This window comes from Mesocricetus auratus, unplaced genomic scaffold (genome assembly GCF_017639785.1).
Source record: "Mesocricetus auratus isolate SY011 unplaced genomic scaffold, BCM_Maur_2.0 Super-Scaffold_100676, whole genome shotgun sequence".
NCBI lineage: Eukaryota > Metazoa > Chordata > Mammalia > Rodentia > Cricetidae > Mesocricetus > Mesocricetus auratus.
In genome coordinates, this window is record NW_024429266.1 from 154,276,826 (window position 1) to 154,303,736 (window position 26,911).

Sequence of the window (26,911 nt, forward strand, 5' to 3'; positions counted from 1 at the left end):
CCTTAAGCCTAGTGTACACAGAGAAGTAGGAGCCAAGGGCCCGTGCACATATTTATGTTAAGAGTCTGAGGGGAGGAACATGCTGTTCTGGAAGCTGCTTTCCAACTGTCACATAAATCAGTCAGGGGGGAAAAGGGTTACTATTTTCACAAAGACACTGCCGAGTAGAACAGCGGGTCTTGGCAATGCGTCAGCACCCAGCCCCACTCCCTAGAGCCGAGCTTTCTGTAATGTCGCCTGCATTCTCCACTTTACGTAATGTCTCCAGGCCACAGAGGTTGACTGATTTCATAGATGCAGGATTTCCAAGTAAGAAGGGACCTTTGAGATCATCTACAACCCAGTCAAATGGAAACTTCCAGTTAAGTGCCTACTCCTGGACGCTTTCTTTGGAGATTCAGGATGAGTTGTCCAGACTGGGGCATATGTCCATCCTTCAATGAAGGTTGGGAAGTACTGACATAGTCATAGCTTCATGGCGACCCCGAGGTCCAGAGTGCTGGGGCTGTGAGTGACACAGAGAGCCTTGCTTGACAGTAGTATTTCCTTCCACAGTGAAGTGCTGTAACTGAGTCCTAGAGTAGAGTGGTAGGAAAACCCAATGTTTTTTCAGTGCTATGCATCCAGTCACATGTGGAGCCCACACAAAAGTGCACTCAATTTCCTTAGTCCATTGGACCAAATGAACCAGAACCTCTTCATAGACTCCAGCACACAGATTTTATAGACTTGGAAAAAATCTTTTTAGCAATACTAAAGTGTGTTTCTAATTACATCAGCCACAGAAGGCCAGAAAGAACACCAGGTCTGGAGTTAGAAGTGGATCTATAAAATTTGAACTCCATGAAGTACAAGGTTAGAAGTGGATCTATCAAATCTGAACTTCATGAAGTATATCAGGGTTCAGGAATCATTGTGCTCTTAAAGTTCCATGGCCCTGATTGAAAAGTATTGGAATGTTTAAGAGATGGAGGCATAATGGATGGTTAGATTATGGGGACTCAATTCTTTGTGGGGTGTGTGTGTGTATTAATTTATGTGTATATTTTTCTGTATGGATGCCCATGCACACATGGGGGCATGTTCATGGCAGTCAGAGGTCAATGTTGGGTATCTTTTTCTATCGACCTCTGCTTTATCTTTTGGGATAAGGTCTCTAACTGAGCCTGAACCTCACTTATTCAACTAGACTGGGTGACCAAAAACCTCAGGGATTCTCCTGTCTGTCTCCCCAGTGCTGAGATTACACTTTTTAATGTGAATATTGGGGATCTGAACTAGGTCCTTGTGTTTGTGAGAAAATACTTCCCAGATGAGACTTCGCTTCAGGCCTGAAAGAATGGATGCTCATCTGTAGTTAGGCTAAGTCTTAGGGAACTGAGTTGGTTTCTACAAAAGCATATCAGGGTTCTGAGATTGCACAGCTGCTTCCATTCTAAGATTCCATGCAACCCTCTCTCCTGCATGAATGTCACTTAGCTCTTACTTTTGCTCTGCTATTTGATGCCATATGCCATCTATGACACAGTATTTTGCCCTCCTCAGAGGTTGTTCCTGATCTTGAATTTTCCTACTTCTAGAATTGCACTCTATACAATTTGTTCTATACAAAGTATTCAGCCTTGGGTTGATTTTTGTTTCTGTTTTATTTTGTTTGAGACCCCAACTCTTTAAACAAGTCATATGACCTTTCTGAGTTACTATTTCTTGATCTTCAAAATAGTACTACACATATAAACTTTACCTAACTTTCAAATTTATAATTCAAACATTATTTCTCCTTAGAATTCTTGGCCAAGTTTTCAGATTAGGCTATTGCCTACCTACCTAGTAACAGAAAATACCTTATATACCTGCTTTATAGTATTGAGCACAATTCATCAGGCAAGCAATAGAGGCTTACCAAGTCCTTATGAATGAACTGACAACTAATTGTGATTAAGTAGATACACAAATGATTGCTCATTCCCTACCTTCATCATCAATATTAAAGTTTCATGATATAGGATGCAAATGTCCTATTGAACATTGTATCCACAGTGCCTGGTATAAAGCTGGCATTCAGTCAACGCAGGTTAAACAAGCAAATGGCTGGATAAATTACTAATACATGTAAAGTACCTGACACATAAACAAATGTTAGTTTCAATTACTTTTAGAAAGGTTAAGCTTCTTCCCCAAAGAAGCAAAACAACTAAGAATTGAGCTGGCTTCAGGCTTCATTATCAGTGCATTCCAGTCATCCACCTTAAGGTGTATGCATGAGTGGAAGGGATGTAGGAAAATGTGACAGCTGCCTTCCCCATTAGCCAGAAACTCATGTGACTTTTGAACATCCCCAGCCTCGGGGATGCACTCATGCATGAGTACACGCACATTTGCAGATGATGATTTCTGCTGGCATGAAGATCCTTGGTCTGTGTTTGAGAAAATGTGGAATTATCAGGTTCTTGCAGCCAGTGACAATGATTCTCACTCCCATTACAAGATAGACTCATAAGAGCATGACAGATCTGTGAGCAGCTACACTGACCTGATCCTAGCACCAGTCAAGCTGTGGGCCAAACCTATGACAGCCTCTGAGCTTCCCACTGGCCACTACCATTACCATTAGTAGTTGCTGTTGTTTTGTTTTCATTGAGTGGGAAAATAACTTGGTTTGGGGTCAGATACCACTCAGTCTCAGACTTCATGGAACTGCTTTTTGGTGTTGGTGGCCTTAGTATCCCAGAGGTGTTGAAGGACACAGTCCTGCTCAGGACCCTGCCCTAGGCCACAGTAATGATGTTGCCCATCTTCACTTCCCTGAAGCAGGGGAAGGGTACACAGGCACATTCTTATGTTGTCTCCTGGAGCAGTTGTCCCTGGATGCAGTGGAGATGGTCCTGAAAGATGACAATGCTCCTCTGCCTCTTCATCTTGGCCACCATACTGGACATGAGCATCCCCAAGTTAGAGACATCTGTGGGAGTATTTCTTGTCATAATATGTGTCTTGGTTGTCTACCTGGGCACCTTGAAGCCTAACTGATGTTCTTGCAGTGTGGAGGAAGCTCCTCCTTGCTGTTTTCTCCCAGAGCCTCTTCTCATTTTGAAAGATGGTAGGCTGTTCTTGGTAGACATGCTTGGTTTTCCATGCTCTGAGTCTAGCCTAAGAAATTCCAAAACATTAAATTCACAGTTCCAGGAAACACCAGCCTTGGACCCACACCTAACTAATTAAGTCTTTTGTAGTGTATCCAGTAGATATTACTTTGCACCTAATATTTGTCATGTTGTTTCCTACTTGCAAAAAAAATGTTACAAGCAAAAGTCCATGACAGTATGATACAGAATGGACATGATGAATCTAAGTCAACTATGTGACCCACAAGATGTGAAGGTCCCATTGGATAGAAACAAAGGGTGGAGAATTTGATTGGGGTTGGGGGCAGCTGTTGTAATAGGTCTATGACACAAGTTCACAGTCTAAATAAAACAATTTGGACAAGAGTCAGTGATAAAGTCTTCTTTGAGGAAATAAGGAAAGACTTTTAAGAGGTCTAAACTATGCTATGGTCATCGACTTTCTCAAATGGATGGATGAGAAAAAAACCTACTGAGGATTTAAGTACCACTGTATGCTAGGGCCTAGACTGAGTACTTTCTTGGTAGTTTCTCTTGGAATTCGTATAGCAGCTGTAGGACAATGTCATCCATTTCTCAGACGAGGAAGTTGAATAACAGACACCAGGATTATTCAGTTAATAAGCGATGTGTGTTGGGTTGTAAACTCAGTTCCAACTCAGCTCTGTTCTTCAGACTGTCACTATTCTGCCCTTTGTTCAACTGAGCTGCCTTTCCTCCCATCTGACTTCCCCCTTTACCATGCCGACCTCCTGCCTTCCAGTACATTACCCTATCTTGTTCATTCTTCTGTCCTGTATTGAAGAGCACTGTAAAGCAAGAAAGGACTGTGCACAGTTAGCTCTAACTTGAGTGTGTCACCTTATTTCACTCCCTGAGAGACCAGGTGATCTGAATCTGGGTGTTTGCTTGCTTCTCTCCCTGCTCAGTCCTCTTGTCATCCTCTTTTGCAGCATGGTGCTAGGAAGATTTATTTTGGCTTACAGTTTAAGATGCTACAGTCTACATCCAGCTGAATCCATTGTTTATGAGTCTGTAGTAAAATGGAATGTCACAGTGGAATAGCATAGTAGGGCACAGCTGTTCATATGATGGATGACCCATCAATAAGACACAACCCCCAAGAACACCCTCCAGTGACTGACTTCCTCCAAGCCAGCTCCACCTTCTAAATCTCCGCCATTTCCAATGATATCATCACATTATAAACTCCATCAGTAGATGGGCCCATTGATGACTATGGAGTCTTTGTGGTCCAATCAACTTTCAGTAATACTACAAACTGGAGAACAGGATTTTTACAGTAAGTCTTTAGTAGGGGGTGTCACCTGAAAACCAAACTGGAACAGTTTCTAAAAGTTCATTGCTCTCAGTTCCCCAAGAGGAATTCTCTTCTGCAAATGAACAGTAGAATTCCAGGCACCAAAAGTAGCAAGTTATTTTATCATCCTTCTAGGTGCTCATGAAGAACCAAATGTTCGCAAACTTGATTGTTTTGACTTGGCAAGTATGGCTTTCATCATTGCTCTCCCCTAAGTCTGACCTCATCTCCTCATGCTGCAATTTTTCTTCCCCATGGGCTCTCAGAGCCACACTATCTAGGAGGGCTTTGACTGCCAAATATAAATATACTTAGACAGCAAGTATGTTTTATCTCCCTACAGCCTCATGAGGATATTCATGAACACATGTCAAAGAACATGCAAGTAGACTCTTGAAAACTTGGATGTGGTCACTAGATAGCAAGCTTATCAAGATAAACCAGTGCTTATCAAGACAAACCAGTATAGATGGGAAATGACTGATGTTTGAGAGCTTGCAGACATTAGGAATACCATGGACACACACTGGAGATGATGAGAAAGTAAATATTGTACAGAAAAATGTCCACATCTTCTTTCTAGGTACCCCTGAAATTCATAGTCTTGGTTTACCTTTAACTCCAACACCTCCAAGTCAGAGAGTTGTTACACGATCTGTTCACATTTATCTGAAGAGCAATGAATAGGAGTGGTTTTAAACATTTCTACACACTGTAAGCACTGCTGGTGGCCATTAACTTGCTTATCTTATTCCAGTGCTGAAACAGGCCAATTTGTGGTACTGAATCTTAACAACCCCTACTTTGCAAATGAGGATACAGAGACAATGTGTCTAAAAAACCAGAGTTTGTGTGTAATGGGAACATGGCATGTGACTCATGGCCAGGTGTTCTGAGTCAGGCTTTATACATGAGATCTCCCAGACAAGGAAGAATGTCAGTAGGATTACTTGAAAGTTCAGCATGATCACGTTCTCTCTCTCTCTCTCTCTCTCTCTCTCTCTCTCTCTCTCTCTCTCTCTCTCTCTCTCTCTCTCTCTCTCTCTCTATATATCTTTTTTATCCATCTCTATTGTTGATTCTCTCTTCTTGTTTCTATTTGCCTGTTCCCCTTCCTATTTATCCCTTTTTAATTTGGATTTATGTGTACTCTAAGGTGGAATGTGAGCTTCCTTAGAGGGTCAACTTAGGGGTATGATAGTATAGCTGAGATCGCAGGGGAGTGTAAAGAGAAGCTTTTTCCTTGTTAGCCGCTTTGGTTTATCACCTGCCAGTCATCTGGGCTCTGCCACATTGTAGTCCCCAAATAACACACAAGATGCTGTATTAATTATGAAGCTGTTGGCCTTGCTTGTTTCTTACTGGCTAGCTCTGACTTAAGTAATTACCCCATAATTGTTAATCTAAGTATTTCTCTTACCGGAGAATAGTTCCGGGCTTCCTACCCCATGGCGTTACATCTTGACTCTCTGTGTTTTCCCCTTCCCAGAGTCCTCCTGAACTCCTAGTCCCACCTATCTAGATTCCTATTGGCCAGCAGTGCTTTATTGACAAATGCACAGGACTTCCCCCCAACAGGGGAGGCATAATAATGAGGCCTTTGCATGCCCCGATGCTTACCAGTAGGGACCCTCCTCATTAGGAGCAGCACACAGGGAAGTATCTGATGACAAACAGAGAGGTGACCCAGGTTGCTTAATCAAGATCCCAGCCTCAGTCCTTAGAAGCCCCTCTTGGTAAGTCTCCTAAACATGTCACATATTATCTGCTGGCCCAGTGTCTGTGTCCTAGTAAATGGGTCTATAGGCAAGGGACTGTGTGTGCCCTCTTAAAAGCTGTCCACCTGGTCTAGAACATGATGTCAGACTTTATTTAAGGTCTACAAATGTAAGGGTAAACTGTGTGAAGGAACAAAGGAATGATGTAATACTAATTATTTAAATGCCATCTGGGGACAGTCAATAGTGCCAGTTTGACAGTATCTGGACTCAAAGGAAACAAATTTCTGGGCACTTCTTTGAGTAAGCTTCTACACTAGGCTAAGCCTATGGAAAGACCCCCCTATAAAAAGGAGAGCAGGGGAGAGCTGGAGTGTTAATCTCTCTCTGCTTCCTGACTGTGGATGCATTGAGCTCCTGCCACCATACCTTCCATGATGAACTCACTGTACCAAAGCAAAGTCTTTCTTCCTTGTTGTTTATTGAGTGTCCTTTCACAACAACCACAAGAGTAATGCACTGTCATCATCAGGGTCTCTTGTGTTTTGAAAAGAGATTCCTGTAAAGGGCACATTGAATCTTTACCACCATTGTCACAGAAAGGTTTCCACTTTGATGATCTGCTTTGGAGTTATTAGTGATGAGAAAATTTTATCTGACCACTATTTCTCAAGTAATACCCAGGCAGAGCCCTTGACAGGAAGGCAGCCCCATCACCACATCATGAATGTCTTATCTTGGGGCTGGAGAGAGGAATCAGTGGTTGGAAGCACTGCTGCTCTTCCAGAGGACCCAAGTTCAATTCCCAGAACCCACATGGCAGCTCATAACTGTCTTTAATCCAGCTTCAAGTGATCTCACACAGACATAAATGCAGGCAAAACACAAATGCACATAAAATGAAAATAAATAAGTCATTAAAAAAAAGAGTGTCTTGTCTTGACCTCAAAAACAAGGAGTGTGGGAAAGGTGAAGGGAAGGCATTTAGGGAGGGGCTCCCCTTCTGGGAACCTCCAGTTGTTCCTTCTCAACTATGACCCGGGCAAAGAGAGTACACCAGTGCTTAGAAAGGTGAGGTGCTTGGGAGACAATAAAAATACTAACTGAACGGTCCACCAATGACTCTCTCTTCAGTCTTAGACTAAAAGGGAGAGAGGGAAATATTAGCTGACCCAGCAAAGACCTTCCCTGTCTGCAATATGTGCACTACCTCTTCCCTGGCCACAACCCATTCAGTAGTGAGGGAAAGCAGAGGGTAACCCTGGAGAGATTTGTCATTAAAATGTGTAGACGACTTCCAAGCTGCGTGTGTCCCACTTTTAAAGACATTTGTTATAAATTAAACACAATCAATGAACAAGCACAATCTGTCTTTGGGGAAAATGCACACAGCCAATTCTTTCCCTGGGTGCTTATGGGATAAGTGAGGCTATGCCAAATGTTGCCATTGCCAAGCATCCTCCCACCACACCAGTCCTAACGGCCTGTGATCGGAAAGGCAGCAATGCTAGAGACTGGGCCATTCCAGGCAGGAAGGAGGTAGCCTTTGCCTATACTCATGGCCAACACCGGCTGTTTGAATAGGCACTTCCTCTCTGAGGGCAGTTGGTTCGTAATTTTCCTTTTGCTGCTACTGGAAGTCCTTGAATGGCAATATCACAGCTTGTACCCATTCCGAACAGGAAAGTTTGACATCTGCAGACGCTCTTAACATGAGAGGAGGAAAAGCACAGCCCTGTGTGTCAGCTTCTATACAAGAACCAGGAAGATAATTCCTATGGCGTAGCACATGATGTAATCATTGTATTTGAAGTTGGCCTTCAGCCAGGGAGCCTTTCCCTAGTCATTTCTGAACTTTGCTGACATTTTCAAGGCAAGTACCCCAAGGAAAAGCAAGACTTTAAGTCCCTGAAGAGACATGCTGTTTTAACTTCATTTAAACCCAAAGACATGTCTTTGTAGAAAGTGTGACAGGCTCGTGCAAGGATGCATGTTGTGGAGGTGTGCTCCTGACTTTTGGGAGAACTAGGTCCCTTGGGAAGGATGGATTGATCTCACAGGAAGGCTCCCTCAGCAACTGAGAATAGACAGGCATGAAACCCTATAGGGTCTTAGGTCATTAGCGTGAGTTCTTTTCAACTGATCTGAAAAAAAGGACAGTCCTGCTGTTTAATTTCATTTGGCTTGAATGGTTCTTTCTGAATCTTTCACCAGCCAACAGGTTTTTTTTCATCTATAAAAAAAATGAATGATTAAAAGGCAGGAGGGAGACAGCAAACTATTTTGTTTAGTATGATTATGTCAAGTGCCCTTTTCAGGATTCTTTTCCTTAGTCTCCTTAGTCTGGGTGTTGGTTGAATAGATACAGTTTATAAGAATGTGTTGCACTCACTAGAAACAATGTCTTCATGGCCCCCAGGTAATCCAATGGCAGTCTGGAGAGGCACTCACTGGCAACTGTCTCAGTTTTGTTTAAACAAACATTTGGGGGAATACAGACAATGAACACAATGACCAAAACAGGGGCCAGAAGCAGGGAATGCACATTGTCATTACAGACACCAAGACAGAAGGGGAGAAGATCCGGAAGGAGGGAAAAATTCTCTCAGAAATCAAAATTTCACTGACAAAGTACACATGTGCGTGTGTGCATAATGCATATGTGTGTGCGTGCATATGTGTGTGTGTGGATAATAAGGATATCATTAAAAGATAATAAGTAAACTGATTAATTTTCACATAAAATGGGACACAGAAAGCTCAGTTCATTGTATCTAAGGGATCTACAAGCCTGTACTACACCAGATGTGGAGGTTCTCTTTTAGGAGAACCTGGGGACACTGGGCAGATAAATTATAATCTCTCCCACTCTAATGCAAACTCTTTAGTGCATGTGTGCACGTGCACACACATACACAGACACACACACACACACACAAACACACACAGAGAGACTTCCTCTCCCATAACTGCAAACTGGAAAATATACTTTTAAAAAAATCTTTTTTTTACTAAATATTAAAACTCATTTCCACAAAACATCACAGTTAATAATTCTCAAAAGCAAATTTAGAATTAAATTTGACAATTACAAACTAAATTAGACAATTACAAGAAAACATTAGGTAAGCAAGTTGTGAGACAGTTTCTTTAAAGCTATAGGATTCAGTTCTCAGCAAAGGGAACCGAGCCGTCTTTTATTGCTCTAGTATATTGAAAAGGAGACAGATTGTTGAGTAGGTAAGACAAAAGACTGGAAATCCACAGGCATTTTAGTTTCCAGTCCAAGACAGCTGTTGGGTGACATCACCTAGTGTGCAAACAGCCGTGCTTGAAGGGAATTAGCAGATGAAAAGCTAGAATACTTGATATGGGTGTGTGAACATGCTTTCTCTGTCTCCTTGCATTCTCTTTATAGATAGGCACACCTAAAAGTAAAGTTACACAGGACAACATTTATAAAGTGTAAAGACACAAGAAAAGGTTCAAGACAGCGAAACTGGTGGAGGAAAACAAGCATTTCAAGATTCAGATCATGTTGCTGCCTAAACTCAGTCTCTAAGGAAACAGCTAGAAGGGCTATTCAACTCTTAGCTTCCTTCCAAGGAATAAAGAGCTGGCTATAGGCAAAGGAAATGCCAAGAAAATGCCAATTTCTGTCATACTCGCATCTTTCTCAAGGCTGAGCCTGGACTTGGGGACCAGTTGGCCCTGAGGGTTTGAAATTTGGTTCTTCATAATGACAGAGGGAAATCTGAGAGGAGAGCAACAGACACCCACTAATTAGAAAATGTACTGACATCAGAGACGCAGCTGCAAGGAGAAGGGAAGTCAACCTTTGCGTGGCTCCCAAGGTGAACTTGGAGAAATGAAACACCTAAAAACGTGTTTGGAAATGATTTTGTTAGAGACAGACAGAAACTGCTGGAGGGAAGGAGGAAAATGAAGGAGTTGCTCCAAAGTGGGATGCTGTAAGTGAGAAGTCCTGGTGGGGACAAAGGGAAGGAGGGACATTCTGTAACACAGCAACTGTGCTGTTTCAGACCAAATAACCTTCAAAGGCTACCTTCCTCCCAGGTGGTGGCGGGTAGCATGGTTTAGGATAACCACTAATGTCTGCTACAGCCTTCATATGCGTTCATAATTTTTATAGAGGCAGCTTCCTGCAAAGTAAGTAATGAATGTAAGATGACACTCTTTGGGGAGTTGTAAAGACAATGTAAGAACACGTCATTTCAGAGTAACAAACTTCACAGCCGGAGATAATTTCCATCGCATGATGTGCTTTGCCTGGAGCTGGCTTTCTTTTCTTTCTTCCTTTTTTTGCCCTACATCTACCCAGTTGTGTCATTATTTTACTTACCTCATTGGGGAAATCATTGTTTAAAAACTGAATATAAATGATGAAATAGTCTTCAATTTTATCTTTTGCAGGCTAGTATCTTTCTTCCCTCACTTCCTGTCATAGAAGAGTTTGGCGCAAATGGGTGATGAATTGCTTCAAGTAGTTTGACAGTCCCAGAGGGAGGAATGAGAGTAAAAATAACTAGCTGATTACCAATAGGGAGCAAATTGGCCACTTGAGACCTTAGTGGCTAGAATGACAAATGAGAAAACGAGAATCCTCATCAGGGGACCAGACTTTCTGATTAGTTCAAGTGCTGATGACTGCTTCCCATGCCTCTCCCTCCCTGCTGGGGGATGATTTACATCTGATTGGACATCATTTTGTATTTGGGGCAGTCATTTCTAAAAGGGTGTTTGGAAGACTTTGAAGTACTTAATTACAACCAGGAGGCATTTAGGGCTGAGCAGTGAAATGGAAGCTACCCCACATTAGAACCGGCTCTTGGAATGTTCATTTACCGAAAGAGGCTGGTTGGTTTGGTCTGATTATTCATCCTATCACCCAGAAAGGCAACCTTCCAGTGTTTTCTTGATAGGGGAAAGTGGGAGGGATATTCTCAGCTACAGGATCCATATTCAAGGCAGACTCCATGTTTTCAGCATGCATGGGGACACCTGGGCTTGTACTGACAGGTGGTTACTAAAATGGGCTCAATTGAAGAATAAACTTTTCTTTCTTCTTTTCTTTTTAAAACCAGCCTTCATTTAAACTGACCCATGTAGAGGTGAGGTAGAGTCAATAATGAGCTGTAAACCTGCTAAGTGATGGATGCATGAAGAAGAAAACAGGACCAACTACTAACCCCCACATGGACATAGCACCATGAGCTATAGGAATTGGAAAGAAGCAAAGTGGATGGAGATTTTTAACATAGGCCATCACAGGAGGATCCAGGGAGAAGTGATCCCTGCTTTGAAAAGATGGATAAAGCTGTATTTCTGAAGGAGAACTGCTTGGTCAAGCAACAGTACTGATACTTTTTAGTTTATTTTGTGTGTGCTTAAATAGTGTGTATTGTGTGTATATGATGTGTGTTGTGTGTGTATTATGTGTATTGTGTGTGTGTGTGTGTGTGCACATGGGCATGCATGCACAGGTACACAGGACACGGTATATGTGTGGAGCACAAAGGAGGACCTCATGTGTTCATCACTTTGAGACAGGCATGCTACTTTGAGACAGGGTCTCTCACCAAACCAACCTGGAACAAGGCTGGTGGCCAGCAAACCCCAGTGATCTTTTTGTCATTGGCCACCTCCAGGCCTGGGATTACGGGCATATGCAGTCACACCTCACTTTTTATGTGAGTACCATGCTTGTAAAAATAAATGCTAATACTGCCTGTCAGTCGTCAATCTCACCCCACCCCCCAATTGTACTGACTTTAAAAAAATAGTGTGGAGTAGAAATGTCTGTCTTGAGGAAAGTCATGTGGAAATCACAACCCTGTCAAGATGAAAATGGGCACAAATGTTGAATATAAGCATGGGCTTTCAGTTCTGAGAAGGAAATTAGGTTTGATCCTAAAAGTACCAGAAAAATACTGAGTGTTCTGAGTCCAGCTAGAACTATTTGAAGGCACCAGCAAAACCATATTCCATGGGATTTTTCCAGCAGTGAAACCAATAGGTAATGTTTCTGTTTTGATTTTTTGTATGTTTTTGTATATTTTTCAGGGAGGAGAAGCTACAGTGTTCCTTCCGCAGATTCTCAAAGGAGTCCATGCTCCAAGATGAGATGGGTACCTGTGAGTTACATTCCTTGAGTTAGAAGAGATAATTCTGAGATACTGAGGACAACTTCCAAACCTGAAATGACAACTGGAATATCTGATGCTGCCCTGTCATGTACTGGTGTTGCCTCCTTGTAGAAAGCCTACAGCTATTCTATTTGACAGAATGGGAAGAAAAGGAGCTCATTCCTGTCAAACCAGCTTGGGATTCCTGGACAGTTTGAGAAGCCTCATTGATTGGATCACTGGTGCTGAGGAGGAAATGCCCATCCACAGAGACAAAGCACTTCGGCACTCACTGCTCATCCCAATGGGACGTGGGCAGGCGGTGAGTGGTTCCTGACATTGCCCTTTCTGGAAACTACCCCCTCACACACATAACAGTTGTTTCCTTCTTTAAGTAGCCACATTGGCAGTGCCTCTGTTGTAAGGTTGCAGGGAAGAAAAGCTAGCTAGTGGCGGGGAAAGCATTGGGAAGCCGATTTGCTTCTGCTTTCCTGGTCATCCCTCTAACTGGTTTCTTGGATTTGGGGGATTTAGAAATTGTGATACAGACCCACTGGCACATCCATGTGAGCAGTCTGAGATGGTGCTGCTGTGGCTGAGAAGAATGCCCACTTCAAAGGCCCAGCATGCTCTAGAGCAGACCATAAGGATGCAGGACTCTATCAGTGATGACTTTCTGCTTTCTGTGTTAGGAATGAAGTTTTAAGGAAGAAAATCTTTACAAGGAAATAAAATCTCAAGAAAAGATTAGGCTCTAGTAAAAACAAGTTGTGTTGTAAGAGTGGTTTTCATTTTTTTATCTCAATATATGTTTTTATTTAAATTAGAAACATGAATGCTTCACATGTCAGTCCCAGCTCCCTGTCCCACCCCTCCTCCCTTGTCCCTCCATCAAATCCCCACCCAATCCCCACATCATTCCCCAGGGAGGGTGAGGCCCTCCTTGGGGGGATCTCTAAAGTCTGTCATTTCATCCAGGGCAGGACCAAGGCCCTTCCCCATGTGTCCAGGCTGAGAGAGCATGCCTCTATTTGGAATGGGCTCCCAAAGATCAGTCATAAACCATGGTGAACACTGATCTACTACCCAAGGCCCCAGTGATTTCTGTGGCCTCCTCCCTGGCACTACATTCATGGAGTCTGGATCAGTCCCCTTTTGGCCTCTCAGCCATCAGTCTGGGATTCAAGAGCTCCCCCTTATTCGGTCAGCTGTTTTTGTGAGTTTCATCATCATGGTCTTGACTCCTTCGCTCATCACTCCTCCATCTGTCACTAGGTTCCAGGAGTTCAGCTCAGTGTTTAGCTGTGGGTATCTATCTCTGCTTCCATCAGTCCCTAGATGAAGGTTCTAGAATGGCATATAGGGTAGTCATCAACCCTATCATCAAGGATGGGCTATTAGTGTAGTCTCTCCACTATTGCTTAGTTTGCCAGTTGGTGTTATCCTTGTAGATCTCTGGAGATCTCACTAGTGTCAGCTCTCTCCTCAAGCCTATAATGACTCAATCTATTATGGTATCTCTCATCCTGCTCTCCTCTATTCTTACCTTGACTCATACTTAGAGAAATGTGTTGCACTTAGCTGGTTCGTAGTCTTCAGAAATAAGAATCAATGTTATACTTTAATATTAATAAGTTACATACACAGAAGTAAACACTTTTTGGTGATAAAAGTTAACTATAAATGTCACCAAGTTTATTTTCTCTTTCTTAGTAATAGCATCCATGTTTAATTTAAAGAAAAAACTAAAGATGTTTTTTAAACTTTTAAAGATATGGTGAACTATAACAATGAGAGTTTTTAATGTTTCCTTTTTCTTTCATTCCCTCTCCACCATTACAATTGCTTCTAAGAAGTCATGATGCTCCTTACTCTCCACATCATGAACAGCAAACTGAGAGAGGACCAGGGGGTGGGGGAGATGGTTCAGTTTTTAAAGTACTTGCGGAATAAGCATGAGGACCTGAGTTCAAGTCCCAGAACCCACATAAAAAAGTCAGAAATCATGGCATGCATTTGTAATCCCAGGGCTGAGTAGGTAGAGACAGCTGGATCCTGGGCTTGCTGACAATCCAGTATAGTTTAATAGGTGAATCACAGGTTCAAGAGAGATTCCTATTTCAGAAAACAAGGTGAATGCCTTCTGAAGACTTCAACCTGTGGTTGATCTCTAGCTCCCATGCATGTGCAGGGGCCCATAAATACATACATAGCACTCAAATAAACATGCAAACCTGTATCTCACTCAGTGTACTTAATCCAATTTAGTTCACTTATAATGTCCTACAGAGAGCATTGTCAATAGTGACTCCATCTCTTTCCTGAGCACCAAGTTATCTGAGAGTTCTCTATACAGCAACAGCAGAAAAGCAGAACTTATGCATCTATAATTTCTTTCTTCTATTGACAGTAATAAGGAAAGTTTCCAACAACCCTCAGGGTCACCTTCCACTGAGCATCAGAATTCTTACTGTGCTCAATTGCTAAGAATTGAAAAGGGAAATGAGATGTGTGAAATGAAACTTGAGCACAGAGCAATAGCATAATATGCTCGAGCTTATAAATAACAAAATGTTTAGCTCAACCTCCCATGCTCATATAACAGTGGGAAGTGACCAATAAATCTCCTTACACTGTCCCATGTCAAATTCACTCTTCATCTGCAAGTTGTATGAGACCTTCTCCTCTAGCCCGTCAGGGCTCTATGGTTTTCCCAGATACCTAATCTTTACCCTCATCACTGCTTATGTTCCAAGGGGAGCTGGCTCCATTTGTATTTATTGTGATAATGATTTACTATTCTAAACAATTACTATTTATCATTACTAAAAACAATTATGTGTCTAAGAGCCTTTTTATCCACCCCCCTCCTCCTTAAATAAAGGAATTTGATTCCACTGTGGTAGATCAGGACTAGCCCTGGGGTCAGATTCTTATTGCAGATAATGCCAGGGAGGAAGCATGGAAACCATTATGAAGGATATAAACCATAAACTCAGCTTATCTCTATTGAATTCTCATGGACCTTTGAGAATGAGAGGATCTGTCTGTTGATGGTTTTCCCAAATAAAAGCCACCCTAGGGCATTGATGTCATGTGTCAGCACCAACAAACACTTGAAATGTCCAGTTCAGGCAACAAGGAATCATTGGCATTTCCATGGTAAGAGAGTGGCCATGCATTTGGTTTCCCATAGACGCTAGTGGTTTCTAACATCTGGAGTCACTGGGATATTTGCAATGGCTCTTCTTTGGCACCTAAACAACATGGTAGAATATCTAGACTTGCCCTAATTGCTTCTTTCTCCCTGTGGAGCAAGTTGTCACTGCAGGGGCATTACTTCTTAAGTGCCCCTTAGAGTCTCCTGAGACCTCCAAGGTCTTTGATTGGGTGGCTGTGTTCTTCAATTCAATGCATGGACTCCTAAAAGCAGAATGTTTTCCTCATTCATCCTTGGCAGTTACATCTCCTCAGTAGTGTGATTTTCCACTCAAAAGATAAGGAAACTAAAACCCAGGGAAGTTAGCAAGTCATCCACAAAGGAACAGACAATTGAAGGAAACACTGAATTTCTTCCATTGACTTGAAATCTTGATAATGTTCTACAAAGATCCTAGCAGACTGCACCTCCACAATCTAGAGGTTCCAAAAACAATGGTGTAGATTGTGATGGCTGTTCTTGGTGATCAACTTGACACCATCTACAATTAACTAAAGCCCCTAAATGGGGGACATCTGTGAGGGACATTTTTTCTTTTGCTTAATTTAAAGTGGGAAGATCCACTTCTAATCTGGATCTTTGAGGTGGGAAGAGATGTCTCTAATCCGGGCCACACCTTCTGCTGGAAGCCTATATAAGGACATGAAAGAAGGAAGGGGTTGCTCTTTGCTTGCTTGCTCTCACCTCTATGGAAAGTTCATTCCTTCATTGGCATTAGAGTCTACTTCATTGGGATTCCAGTATCTACTGAATACCAGCTGAGACATCCATCCTTGCAGACTGAACAGCTACTGAATTCCATTCATAGGCAGCCATTGTTGGACTAGCTGGACCACAGCCTGGAAGCTGTTCGGATAAATCCCTTTCCTACATAAATAGAGATTCATCCTGTATGTTCTGTTCCTCTAAAGAACCCTATGAATATAAGAGAGGAAAGGATTGGGGGAGGGCAAGTAACAGAGAGAGGGGAAGGAGAGTTAGCAGAAAGACAGAGAAATTAAATAGAAGGTTTTAGTTCAATTGCGCTCGATTACTCTTCTGGCTTGGGAAGTCACTATTCATGTCTATCATATCCTCATTTGTCAAACAGCAGGGTCAGTGAGCAAGCGGTGGCTGAAGGGTTCTAATGTTTGCACTTCATGCCATGGCCTATGGAAATGCCAGAGTGTGGGTTTTCTTTTTCAAAAATCTTTCCTCTTTGTCCTACTTCTTAATCTGAGAATTCGCAGCATCTTGCCCCAAACTTTCTGCTCCTTGCTACCACTGTCTTCCTCCTGGGTAGTCTCCCCTTTTCTAGGTCTTATTTCAAAGTCCCTTTTGTTTGATATCAATGCTGCCTCTCCAGCTTGCTCAAGGTTGCTATTTGCATGATTTATCTTTCCCTTCTTATTGCTTTCAGCCTATTTGTATCTTTGTATCTAAAGTGTGTTTCCTTTATGCAGTGTATACTTGGGTCTTGTTTCATGTTTTAATATGGTCTGATAATCCCTGCCTTTTGACTGGATCGGGTAATTATTTGTAATTAAGTTTCAATTTACTTCTGCCACTTTGCTTTTGGCTTTCCATGCTTCAAATGTTATTCATAGATTTTATCCCTCTTTTGCTGTCTTCTTTTATAAGGGATAGATATTTTATAGTATAGCATTTTCATTTCTTTGATTAAAAATTTAAAATGTTTTCATTAATTATTTGGGAATGTCATACATAAATACAATGTGTTTTAAATCATATTTACCACCACTCCTACCTCTAACTCTTCCTGTCTATTTCCACTCCCCACTCTCTACTGTCCATCCCTTCTCAACTTTCTTTTTAAAAACAGAGCCCAGTTTATGCTGCCTATATACTCATGGGGGTGAAGCCATACCCTAGTGCCTGGTAAATATACTAGGAACCACACCCTTAAAGAAAACAGACCCCTCCCTTCCTAGAAGCCATCAACTGTCAACAGCTCCTCATTGAGGGGTGGGGACTCAGTGCACCCTCCCTCTCTATGCTGGAAAGTTGAGTGGCTTGATCTTGTGCAGGTCTTATGCAAGCAATCATAGTGAACTCTTTGAGTTTATGAGTACACTGGTCTTGTCATACCCAGAAGACATTGTTTCCCTCTAGTCCTCTCCAACCTCTTGCCCTTATAATCCTTCTGCTCCCTCCTCCTAAATGATCCTGAGCTTTGGGGTAAACGGGTGTGATGCAGGTGCCCACTTACAACTGAGTACTCCACAGATTCTTGTTCTCTGCACTTTGACTGTGATTATCTGCATTAACTGATATTTACTACATAAAGAAACTTCTCCTATGAGATGTGAGAATTGCACTAATCTAGAGGTGTAGGGATGTCAGTTTGCTACAGTGTCCATCTAGAAAAATAAGAGCAGTAAGTTCACCCATGTAGCCTGTGAGCTCCCCAACCATGGGTTCTTGGCCAGAAGTATAATATCAGGCAGATATTTACTTCTCTAGAGCAGGCTTTAAATCCAATCAGAAAGCAGTTGGTTGATGCCGTAATATTTGTGCCACTGTTGCACTCATCCACATTTCTTGCCAAAGAGCTGTTATTGTAGCTCCAAGTGCTCACAGCCGAATAAGATTGTTGATAACTTTTTCCCCAACAGCCTGCACAGCACCTTCGGGACTATGAGAGCTCACCAGTACTGAGGAAGCTTCCTGGTCAGTACAACTTCATTTCTCCATGTCTTGTGACCAAAAAGTATGGTGTCTTCAGAAATAGGGTCTTAATATCAGGTCCTGGTGAACAACTAAGAGTAATAGCAGTAGCCTATCATGTTTGGGGGTTCCCCAGGAAACCCTGACCTTTTCTGGTACTTGAGCTTTTTTCTTTTCTTTTAAAATATTTTTATTAATTTTTGTGAATTTCATACTTTGTATTTTGATCATATTTACCTCCTTTCCTCCTAACCTCCTTCCTACACCTTCAGCTTTGTGCTCTTTTAAAAAGTTTTTTTTAACATTTTTTTCTTCCAAGACAGGGTTTCTTTGTGTAACAGCCCCTAGCTGTCCTGGAACTCGCTCTGTAGACCAGGCTGGCCTTAAACTCACAGAGTTCTGGGATTAAAGGCATGCAACACCACAGCTCAGCCAACTTTGTGTTATTTAAATATACACATACATACATATAGCTTTTTATTTGATAACCTATGGGTTCTTAGAGAAGCACTGTCCTCTCTATAGGATAACTTCAATTAAACCCTTTCATTCACATATCTATATACATATATAGATAGATAGATAGTTATTACATTTATATATATATATTCTTACATATGAAGTTTGTTTGTTTATTTGTTTTTTGGTTTTTCGAGACAGGGTTTCTCTGTAACATATGAAGTTTTCAATATTAAGTTTCCATATAACTTTTTCCAATTACCCATAGTATTAGCTATTCCTTGCCTTACCCCTCCTCTGTCCTGCCTTACCTCTCCCTCTCCCCACTTAAATCTCCCTCCACAGTGATTATCCCCTTTGTTTCCTTCATATCACCTGTGTTCTAATATCCCATTCTCCACATGGTATTTCTTCCCCCTCTCCACAATGATCACTTTCTACTTTGCTGGATTCTACAGATATTCCAAGTTAAACACACAAATCCAAAGAGTTGATGCTAAAATCCATATAAGTGAGAACACACAACACTTGTTTTTTTGTGCTTGGGTCACCACCCATAGTCTTCCTTCATAGTGAATTGGAATTTTCTAGTGTTTCAATTTCTTTATTATGTTACTGTATTTAAAATCATTTTTGACTGGTTAGAGTTTGGCTGGCAACATACATCTTAGCTTCTCAAAATCTAATTTCAAAACATACTAATTTAATTCTAATGCAGTAAAGAATATTTGTACCTATTATATAACCACTCTCTTCAGATTTTGCAACCTTGTAGTTTTATATAGTGCAATTTATTTATATGTTACCAAACCCAAATGCATTCTAGTAATCATATAGTTGTACCTGTTGTACAGGATCTAGAATAAAGTAAGATCATGTCTGCAAAGTATTAGATTGATCCACTGTGTCTGACTTATCCATTTCTTTTTGGAGATTTCAGTTGCTGTCTGGTCTCTTAAAGTCTAAGCTGTTTAACTTTTGTTCACGTCCTTTATATTGCTGTTTTACAAATGTATGACATTCCAGCATACTATAAATCTAATAGCACCTGTACATATACATTGTTTTATTATGCATTTCTTACCAGGGATACATATCTAACAGTGTTGTTTTTATCATGTGTTAACTGAGGTAAATTCATATAATGCTAAACATATTAAAATATAGAATCCAGTGGCATTAATCACACTCATCATGTTGTACAACCACCACATTCTTTAGTTTGAATTCTTTATGACCTCAGAGAAATTCCATATGCTTTCCTTTCCCCTTTGCCCTAGTCTTTCTGCCTTGATGATATAGCTATTATAGATATTTTATTTAAAATTCATACACTATGCAACTTATGTCTGTTTTTCACTTAGAATGCTTTCAAGGTTCACCCATAAGTGCTTCATTCCTTTTTATGGTTGGATAATGTTTCACTTTATGTACATAACAAAATGTGCTTATCTGTTCATCTGTTGATGGTCATAAGTATTGGTCTTTTTACCTCTGGGTTGTGATGAATAACTGCTGTTATAAACATTCATGTGCAAGTTTCTATGCAAACAAATGTTTTCATTTCTCTTGGATGCAGAAATGCAGGTGAAAATGCTGGGTCATGTCACATCCTGTTTTTAATGTTTACAAACAGTAATTGTCTTATCCTTTGAAAGTTTCACATATTCATACAATGTACATTGACCATATCCATCTAACAACTACCTCCCTGTAACTTCCCCTAGACCATCCCATCTCTTTCCCAACTTTATGTCATCTTTTTAACTTTTTAGTTAAAAAGTATCCCCCCAAGTCTAGTCAGTGCCCATATGAATGTGTGTGTGTGTGTGTGTGTGTGTGTGTGTGTGTGTGTGTGTGTGTACGGCCATTCACTGGGACAATCACCCTACCAGTGACTCTCCTTCCTGCAGTAGCTCTGAATCCCCTCTGCCATGGATAGGGCCTCAGGAACCCATCCCCCAGCCATGCTGGGAGTGTAACTGGCTTGCTCATGTACAGGTCTTCTGCAGGCAACTATAGCTGCTTTGATTTGATGAGTGTATGGTCATGTCTAGAGAAAGCATTTCATTGATCTCTCCATCTGCTCACTCTTCCATTCTTTCTTCTCCTTCTTCGAAGTTCCTAGAGCTTTGGATGGTGGGAGAATGGTGTTGATGGTCCATCCATAACTGAGTGCTCAGGGTTACATACAATTGACATTTTGACTACTTAGAAGTCTGTTTTCACCACCACTATCTGAAAAAGGAAACTTCTTTAATCAAAACTGAGAGCAGCACAAATCTACACATGCTAACACAAACACTTAGAAGGTAGTTTCACAGCATGATTGTTTAACAAAACACCTGTAGGTTCCCTGGATCGATGATCTTCCCAGTCATGGGCTTCTGACCATGTTTATAGTCCCAGGTATGAAATTCCCCCCCATAGAGCAAGCCTCATAGCCAAAGCGATCTGAAATAAAATGAATATTGTTGGAGGAATCACCCTACCTAATTTAAAATTATACTACAAAAATGCAGTATTAAAAGCAGCATGATACATACACACAAATAAACAAAAAAAGACACATAGATCAATGGAATAGGATAGAGGGCCCAGATCTTAGTCTACACAAGTAAAGCTACCTGATTTTTTGAGATGCCAAAAATGCATGTTGGAGAAAATATACTATCTTCAACAAATAATGCCAGGAAAACTGGATTGCAAATGCAGGAAAATTACCCTGGACCTTTTTTTCTCACCCTGCACAAAACTTAACCCCATTGGACCAAACACCTCAATGTAAGGCCTGATTCTGTGAAGCTGTCAGAGGATAAAGTAGGGAGATGCTTCAACACACAGGGGCAGGTGTGGACTTTCTGAATAGGGCTCCTGTATCACAGGAAATAGGACCAATGAATCTCAAATGGTAGTCTCATGAAAATAATAGAAAATTTCTTCACAGCAAAGGAAACTCTCAGTGGAGTAAAGAGGTAGCCACAGAACAAGAGAAAACCTTCACCAACTCTATATCTCACGGAGAACTAGTGTTCATAGTATACAAAGAACTTGGCAAACTAAACTTCAAGAAAACAAGCAACTGGATTAAAAATGGGATGTGGAAAATGAGCTAAAAGATTTCAAAACAAGAAATACAAATGGCTAGGAAATACTTTTTAAAGTGTTCGACATCCTTAGCTATCAGGAAAGTGAAGATTCAAACTACTTTACAATTTAATCTCCTGGCAGCCAGAATGACCAAGATCAGAAATACAAATGTCAACAAATGCTGGTGAGGGTGGGGAAAAAGAGAATCCTAACACTCTGTTAGTGGAAATGTAAACTAGTAACTTCTGTAGCCACTTGAAATTCACTCTGGAGGTCTCTAAAAAAAAAAAAGACAAAACAAAACAAAACACCTAGACACAGAACTCCATCTGACCCATAAATGTAACCCCTGGATAGAGAGGACTTTATAAATACCATAGAGAACAAATCTATGTTCACTGTGGTTCAATTCACAGTAGTTAGGAAATGGAATTAACCAAGATGTCTATCAACTGATAAACAGATAGAGAAAATGTAATACATGTACACAAATGAACTATTACTCAACTGTAAAGAAGAAAATCAAATCAAAATCATATAGGAAAACATTCGATTGGTGTTGGCTTACAGTTTTAGAGGTTTAGCCCATTGTCATCTTGGCAGAAAGCATGGTGGCACATGGGCAGATATGGTTCTGGAGAAGTAGCTGAGAGTTCTACATCTGGATCAACAGGCAGCTAGAAAAGAGACTGACATGGGTCTGCCTTGAGTTTCTAAAATCTCAAATCACCCCCATTGGCACACTTTCCCCCAACAAAGCCACACCTTCTAAATTACCACTACCTATGGGTCTATGGGGGACATTTTCATTCAAACCACCATTTTTGGTCTTTAGATACATGAAGAAGATTTAACAGATATCCACTAGTATGTTAGCTAATAAGAAATATAATGATTTTAACTTACTAAAATTCTTTTCCTAGTAGTAGAGTCATCTTACACTTCTGTAGCAACTGAAAAAGGTTCTGACATCTTCAAATTTTTGCCAATGTTTTTTCTTGATGGCACATGTTCTGGTTAGTGTTTTGCCAACTTTACCCAAGCTAGAGTCCTTTGGGAAGAGGGATACTTAATTGAGAAAATGCCCCCACTAGATCAGCCTGTGGTGAGTTGATAGAGTAGAACCCAGTTCACTGTGGGTAGTGCCATCCCTGAGGTTGATGGTCCTGGATTGTATAAAAAAGCAAATTGAGCAAGCCAGCAGGAGCAAGCCAGTAAGCAGTATTCCTCTGTGAGCTCTGCTTCAGTTACTGTTTACCATGTTCCTGCCTTGACTTCCTGCCCCGAGGATGAACTGTAAACTACAAACTGAACTAAACTCTTTCCTCCTTAAGTTGCTTCTGGTCATGGCGCTGTATCACAGCAATAGAAACCCTGACTAAAACAACATCCTAGTAGAAGTGAAGTGACATCTCCTTTGTGGCTTTTGTTTATATTTTTGCAATGTACAAAAACAGTATATCTTCTTTAGAGAAGTATCCATTCAAGTCTTCTTCCTGTTGCTTAATTGAGATGTTTTTAAATTACAAGGTTTTTGACACATCCTGAATACTAAGCAGATCACTGTAGAGGTTTTTATTTACATCATTTTATTCTATTCTGCTGGTTTTCTTTTCACTTTCTTTGACATCCAGACCAATTGTTAAAAACCAGTCCCTTATCCTACAGTATGTCACTCATGCACAGTGTCACCTAGTCACCAATGATGCCCAGATTCCTCTTCGGCCAGACACAGCCTTTCATCTGGACACCAAATTTCTATTTCTTGCAGACAACTTGCCTTCAAGTCATTTTGACGCTTCTTCATCAAGAACATTCTCTACAAGTCTTATCTCAACAGATGAAAATCCCGCTAGCCTAGTTCATGAATTCAAAAACTAGTATCACCTGAATGCCCCCTCCCCAGTTCTCCAGCAAGTCTCCAGCAAGGCTGTATACCTCAAAATACCCCAAAACTAATTATTTCTCTCTGTTTCCATGCTTCCAACCACGTTTGAATTTTCTTCTGAAGTGCAGTACTTTGAGTTAATTCCTGCTTGTCCTCACTGAAGTGCAGTACTTTGAGTTAATTCCTGCTTGTCCTCCAGTACAGGCCTCAGATAGCCCAAGGAGGAATATTTAGACACCTTTCTCTGATGCGGGCTTTCTAGCATCACTTTCCACCCCAGCAAACTACTGCACACTGTTCCCTGTGTTACGGTTGCAACATCCTTGTGTGCAATAAATACGCTTCCTCTGTCAGGCAACCCTCTGCAAGGTGAGCATCCCCCTTCCTTATGTCTCGGTGTTAAAGGGCACCTCCTTTAAAAAGCTGTCCCCATAATACTCTCTCCTTCTTTACCCTATTCGGTTCCACTATGTTGCCCAGTTTATCACTATTAATATAGTCTGAGTGGTTCTAGCGGACCTAAAATTCAGATAGTCTAGTATTGCCTCAAATACATGGTTATCCTCATGTCTCAGCCTCCTGAACACTAGAATTCTAGTTATGGGCCTCATGCCTGGCTTAGGGTCTGATTATCAATTTACTTAATGATTGCTTTATGCAGTAGGAGCCACAGTTGTTATCAACATCACTCTAATAAACACCAACAAGTGACAAGACTTCACATCTTGCCATCAGTGAATCCATTCAGAAACTGTGCTGAGACATATTTGAATGTCTATGTGTATGCTCATATGAATCCATAAAATACATTCACACGAATACTTGAATATATGTGTATATGTGTAAACAGGCACATTAGACAAATACACTCATTTAATCCTTCAAAAACTCCCTGAACTGCATAAATTACTCTTGATTATATAGCTGATAAAAAAGCTCAGAGTGGATAAGTGGCTTGCCCATGGCCATCCTGTGAGTGTCTGAACTGGACTGTTCCAGAAATTATGCCTTGAAACCCTCCCACTGCCCTAAAATATCCTCTAAAAGGATTTATGGCTAAGGAACATTGGATATTTCCTTGGGTGAAAGCTCTAGTTAAGGTATTGAGAGCAAGATAAACACAAGAACCAGAGATCAGGGTCCCTGTCTAACAAAAAAGTGGATATGTTATCATATAACCTAACTCAAGAAAGGGCCTTGGTCAAGAGGATGATGTGATGGGAAATAAGGACTGTATGTCTGTAGCAGCTTGGCTCCAAACCAGGCTACAGAAACATCTGATTTGTCAACATAGAGGCAAAATGACAATGATTTCATTCATACCTTAACCAGAAGAAATGATTATAGCAACACTTGCCTTCAAAATGAAGCTCATGACAGACAAAACAGGCCTTAGAACTATTGATACAAACATAAATTGTTTAGAAAAAGAACTCTCTATTTCTCTGTAGAGGAGCAACCAAGGAGCTTTGGAAATGACATACTTGGTAAAGTCCTTGCACCACAAGCATGAAAACCTGAGTTTGCTTCTTCTAAACCCTAAAGAAATGCTGAGCTTAGTGGCATTGGGCTCTTGGATTCCCCAGCTCTGAAGATATGGAGACAGGAGGCTGCCTGGGACTTCCTGGTCAGACAGTCTAGCCAGTTGGTGAGTTCCAGATTCAATGAGAGACTCGATCTTAAAAAAAATAAAATGGAGAAGCAATTGAAGAAGACAATTGATGTTGATGTCTAGCCTCCACACACAGACAACCCCCCATTCAGCCACACATGCACACACATAAAATAAGAGCATGAAGATATAGAAGATAAAAATCAGACAGGCGAGGAGGGCTGAGGAGATGACTCAGTGGATAAAATGCTTGCTGAGCAAGGGTGAGGGCTGAAGTGTGGATCATTAACGCCCACATAGTGCAGGCTGGGTGTAGAGGCCTGCCTAGAAATTCAGCACTCAGAAGGCTGTGACAGGGGATCCCTAGAGCAAGCCAGCTAGCAATACTAACCACATCATGAGCCCTGTGTTCAGTTGAGAGACCCTGCCTCAGTGAATAAAGTGGGAAGTGATGAAGCCTGGGGCCTCTAAAGGCACTCATACTCATGTGCACAGGCACACCCACACATGTAAACTCACATATATGAGTGCACACCACATGCATAGAAACACAAAGAACAGGTTAGACTTTGGGATGAGTGCCTGCCTAGCACAAGTGCAATCCTCCATGGACCCCCCTCCCCAGCAGCCACCCCTTCCCCCGGCCAGCCCCACAGCCACAGCAGCAACAACAAACATGGGCTGAAGTCCAAATTCCAGAGCACAGGAAGAGACAGGAAGCAGCAGCAGTGGATACGGATTAGTACTCTTGAGTTCAGTGCTCACATTGCGGACAGCAGCTGCTGAGTGGAATAGTAAGAAAGTCTTGCTTTTCCTTCCACCATTCCCATAGCTGGAATCTCACTTAGGTTGTATGTAAGCTAGAGCAAAATGATGCTATTTGTTTGGATTTTGCTTTTTCTGTGGAATAGCCATTATCAAGCAATGTGCTTTTGTGTATCAAAGATTAGAAAGGACCCACTTCCTCTTCTCCAGAGGAACTGGGTGGGAATCAGCTACTGCATTTATTCCCAGCTGCTAGCCACCTTCCAGCTGGGTACTAAGTATGTGGATGCTACAGAAAAGCAGGGTTATTCCCACCAAGGACTTACTTTCCCAGCATGCTTGTTACAGCACCACGCCTCTAAGATTGAGGATTCCCCAGTCAGTCAAATGACACTCTGTAAACAGGAAGACATGGGAGCACACAGAAGCACACAGCGGATGTCCCAAGAGCCTAGTGTCTCAGCAAATTACCACCACCTGTCAAGTGGTAGAGTGACTGTTTTTGTTTTCTTATTCCCTGAACTTCCTCAGATTTACACAAAAATTTCAATCAGGCCATTAGATAATAGAATAAAGTGAGATTTCATTTTGATAGCTAAGACTTTCTTTACAGATTACCCAATAAAATGGGAAAATATTCCAATTTTTAAAAAAAGCTTTCTAGACTGACAGACATCTCTCTTCAAGAAACAAACTACCTGCTTGTGAGTTATTTCCTCTGTTCTCTAAAGTATATTGTAAGAATGCCAGTTCAGTGATGAGACCCTTCAACCTACTTGGCCAAACCACATGGTTATTTTCATAAATATTTTTACCCTTCAGACAGGCTCTTTATGATTCAAGCTTGCTTCCCGATAAGAAGTCACTGTGCAAGCAAGTCTTAGATCAAAGCCTACCCTC

At 41.3% G+C, this 26,911-nt stretch overlaps 1 long non-coding RNA gene across 2 annotated transcripts in view; it reads left to right on the forward strand.

Moving 5' to 3' along the window:
• The window catches only part of LOC106021214, a 293,439-nt gene that overhangs the window by 264,179 nt on the left and 2,349 nt on the right, over positions 1 to 26,911 (forward strand). Inside the window, exons 3-4 of one of the 2 annotated variants that reach the window (XR_005873623.1) lie at positions 12,249 to 12,632; positions 18,146 to 18,200. This is a non-coding gene — a long non-coding RNA (uncharacterized LOC106021214). Of the gene's footprint in view, positions 1 to 12,248; positions 12,633 to 18,145; positions 24,973 to 26,911 lie in introns of those variants that run through there. The other variant, XR_005873622.1, reaches the window with a different exon arrangement.